The following is a 4,460-nucleotide window of genomic DNA, read 5'->3' as shown; positions in this document are numbered from 1 at the left end:
GTTTGTCATTTGAAAAAAACAGAGTATGATGTATTTTTTTAATATTTACAATAAAAACTGGGATAGGATTAGGGGTGTCAATGGGTAGAGTTTAGCCGGACTTGACCCGAACCAAACCCTATAGGATCCGGGTATGGTGACAAATAAGAAGACCTGATTAAGACCCGGGTCTGGACCTGAAGGTCGATTAATATATGGACCTGTGTATAGTGTGTGAAATTTTATACCAGACCTGGGCCGACCCAAGTTCTTATTAGGTCTCACAAATTTTCAATGTAAAAATGATAAAAATTATTATTTTACCGGGTATGGTCTGGGTTTGGTTCATGTATCGAGTCCGGGTATGGTTTCTCTTATAGTAGACCCGATTAAATCCGGGTCTGAACCAGATACCATACCCAAAAATCTGATCCAAGTCTGGTTTCACCTGGGTCCTAACCATACCCAACCGGTTAACACCCCTAGATAGGATGTGGCAGCTGCCAATTTTCCTAATACATAGATTCCCTTCAACTGTTCAGGTTTCAAGTAGAACTTTAAAGAAACCTTGACATCATTCCATGCATTTACATGTTTTCCTCGAAAAGTGAACTCTGTGATTGATGAGAATGGTTGCAACCCTTAAACAATATATGAGATACTTCTTTTACTATACAACCACACGAGTCACTAGAATATGAGAACTGAAAATGTGAGAACTACTGTGTGAACCATGATTTTTATGGATTTTTATAAGGTGTAGCTCTTAAATCATCCGATTATAATGCATGAACAAGATTTTTTAGGACTTTAAAATCAATGACTTATAATCTTCACAAGTATTCAAGCATCCAAAAATCATATTTTTTTCATCAAAAATACACTATCCAAGAGTTGATTGCTAGCAAATTCACCATCTAGAATACATCTGCATTGTTGAATTTGCAAAAAGTATTGGAAATGCTCATACTTCTGGTTCTCATACTCTAGTTTTCATATTTCAGTTCTCATATTCTAGCGACTCCTACCACACGTGGCACATCTCAAATATAGTACTTGACAAATTCATTAGGCTCTATGGGGCATTTGCATCCTACTAAGAAGGCTTTATGTGGAAACTCGTGCATAGCCTTCTTTTATTGGAAATTGATTTTGTAGTGTTTAAAATGTCATTTATTTTCCAATATTGTATTTTTATCACCCAAAAGAGATTTTTGTACTCTTTCATATTATATGTATAGTTTTTAATATATTTCAAAAATACTGCAAGATTTCCCTTCATTGAGATTTACCTGAGAACCAGATTTCAACATGGATTCTATATAAAAGCACATGTTACTCCCTTTTTTTTTTCAAAAAATCAGCACCCAATTTGATTCTATATAAAATCAAATATTAAAAACATTCAAAAACAAAATAAAAAGCTCGCAATCGGCTGGTAATTAGCTCACGAGTCAAGCCTGAACAGCTCCAACTCGGCTAGTTTACCACTACTGGTGATGTCTTAACTCATTAGTTATATCTTGGACAAATCACATGGCAAGGGGTGTCAATGGCTGTCACAAATACACGGGTAAAAGGATACGAGACACCATTTTTGTGCAATTTCCTATTAAAAATAGTATACATAAGGAACACGACAAGAGGGCAAGTTGAAGAATCCCTGTGACAGGTCAATGGATTATAATTTCACTAAACTCTGGTGGATTGGAATCTATCTCTGTTTTTTTCTCTAATACCAAAAGCAAGCATCGTGTCATTATGAACATAAAGTCCCAACGTGTGGAAACCCCAGGAACAAGCCAGATCCAACTTTGAGATGCTGGTACCAGGCTGAAGCCCGGATCTTACCAGACCTACGATAAAAAAAAATACCATACCCAGCTCTTATGAGGACCCCATAAACCAAAACCAGACCATACATAATAAATACCATCCTTTTTAAGTTTGTTCGCTTTGAAAATTTGCGGATCTTAATCGAAACTTGGTCGGACCCAGATCTAGTATGAAATTACAATGCAAACATGTTCAGATTCCATATCACGCGAAGGGGAAGCAGTTATTTTCGTGGATGGCACAGTTTTTTCGCAAGCCTCGTGCTTGCCCACCAACCGTTCGACGAAATTCCCCATCAAACCTCTCCTTCGGAAATCAATTGCACCATGGCTGCCTTCAACTGGGATGGCAATTTCCGCAGCGTGATGGACTCGTTCATTCGCACAAGAAGAACTCTCAGAAGCCGCTCGTCTGCCTTCTTTGACTTCGTCACCCTCGCCATTGTCCTCACTGCGTGCCATAGGAGCCCATCTCTCCTTGGAGCCGGACCTCAAATCCATGCCTTTACGATTGCTTCTGGTTTTGATTCTGATGTTACAGTCTGCAATCGTCTTATGACCATGTATGCGAGATCGCAACTATTTGAAGAATTCAAGAGAGTTTTCGAAGTGATGCCATTGAGAGATTTAGTCTCTTGGAACACGGCCATTTCTGTGTATTCTAGGAATGAATACAATGAGGAAGCTCTGCAGCTCTTGCTTCAAATGCAGAGTTCAGGCTTCAGTTTCGACCAAGTGACAATCACGAGCATCCTCAGCGCATGCTCTGACCTTCAAGAGATTCGCTTTGGAAGGCAAATTCATGCGCTCGTGGTGCAGTTCAGGCTTGAGCTAGATGTGTTCGTGTGCAATTCGTTGATCACAATGTATGCGAGGTGCAACAATGTAGATGAATCGAGGCACATCTTCGATCAAATGGTTGCTCGTGATATTGTTTCTTGGAATGCCATGATTTCTGGGTATGCCCAACAAGGTGACCATAGTCAAAAAGTGATCCACATCTTCCTAGAGATGGCGAATTGTGGGGAGGATGTTAGATTGGATGACATCTCCTATGCTAGCATGGTATCTGCTTGCAGCCATGAACAGAATGTGGAGCTCGGGCGGCAATGCCATGCTTCGATCATTAAGAGGGGATGCAATGGTTTTGTGAATGTGTGCAACAGTTTGATGTCTCTCTATGCAAAGTGTGGAAAGATGGAGGAAGTGAACAGAGTGTTTAGTTGCATGACTAATCGTAATGTGGTTTCATGGACGTGTATGATCACATTGCATGAGATGGAGGGGTTCAACTTGTTTAGGGAGATGAGGATGGCAGACACTCGACCGAATCAAGTAACATTTGTGGGGTTGATCAATGCTTGTTGCTCTATCCGAGAGATTCAGATGGTTCAGTCTTGCTTTCAGTATCGGCTTCTCTTTAGATGTCAATGTAGCCAATAGTCTCATCACCATGTATGCTAGAAGCAAAGACATGGAAGCTTCTGCAAGAGTCTTTGAACAAATGAAGTATAGGGAGGTTGTCTCATGGAATGCTTTGATTGCAGGGCATGCTCAAAATGAGCTCTATCACGAAGCTCTTGAGTGGTTCTCTTATGGATGAGCAGCCCAACCAGTTCACATGTGGCAGTGTTCTTAGTGCCTCTGCTGACTTGATATCACTAGGCAATGGGTGTCAATTCCATTGCTGGATAATCAAACTTGGACTTGATTTGGACATGTACGTGGGAAGTGCACTTGTCGACATGTATGCAAAATGTGGATGCATCGATGATGCACAACAATTTTTCGATGAGATGCATGAAAGAAGTGTGGTCTCTTGGACAGTGATGATCTCTGGCCAAGCACAACATGGCAATTGCCATAAAGTGTTGCAACTGTTTAACCGAATGGAAGATGAGGGGGTGAAGCCCGATCCAGTGGCATTCCTTGCTCTGTTTTCTGCATGTGGGCGAGCAGGCCTTGTCGAAGAAGGTCGCCGGCATTTCAAATCGATGAAAAACGATTATGGGATTGATGCAACAAGCGAGCACCTGTCAAGCATGGTTGATATGCTTGGACGAGCAGGGAGAGTCTCTGAGGCTGAAGAATTTATTAGGGAGATGGCATTGGAGACAAGCATCACAGCATGGCAGAGCTTGCTTGGAGCATGTAGGAAGTATGGAAACATGGAGGTGGGGAGCAGGGTAGCTGTTGCATTGATGATGTTGGACCCAGAGGACTCTGCTACTTATGTTTTGCTGTCGAATATATATGCAGCAGATGAGAGGTGGGAGGAGGCTGCAAGAGTGAGGAGGGTGATGAGAGCAAAAGGGGTGAAGAAGGAGTTTGGTTACAGTTGGGTGGATATGAAAGACAACACCCAAGGGCAGAGGAGATAGTTGAGATTGTACAGAACTTATCCCTAGAGATGAGATACTTGGAATCTGGAGATACAGAAAGCATTCTTATGTGAGTTTTTGAGAGATTATACTTAAAAGTAGAATTTGAGAAGTACAATGATCAGTTTGTCTCATACACGCTACAGCTTTAATTTTTTGGGCATGCTTGTAAAAGTGACCAACTTGTGGAGTGGACTTTAAAATATTGATAACAACTTACAAAAAGGTAGCACTGTGGGGTGGAGCTTACAATGTTGAGAGACAA

General features: G+C 41.2%; 1 pseudogene; it reads left to right on the top strand.

Moving 5' to 3' along the window:
• The first annotated feature begins 2,141 nt into the window (after positions 1–2,141).
• Positions 2,142–4,195, top strand: LOC149815140 (pentatricopeptide repeat-containing protein At4g32430, mitochondrial pseudogene; annotated as a pseudogene).
• Positions 4,196–4,460: the final 265 nt, after the last annotated feature.

Source organism: Nuphar pumila, chromosome 15, assembly GCF_984573655.1.
Source record: "Nuphar pumila chromosome 15, dmNupPumi1.hap1.1, whole genome shotgun sequence".
Lineage (NCBI taxonomy): Eukaryota > Viridiplantae > Streptophyta > Magnoliopsida > Nymphaeales > Nymphaeaceae > Nuphar > Nuphar pumila.
The sequence above is the reverse complement of the archived record's forward strand: the minus strand, read 5'-3'. Positions and strand labels throughout refer to the sequence as shown.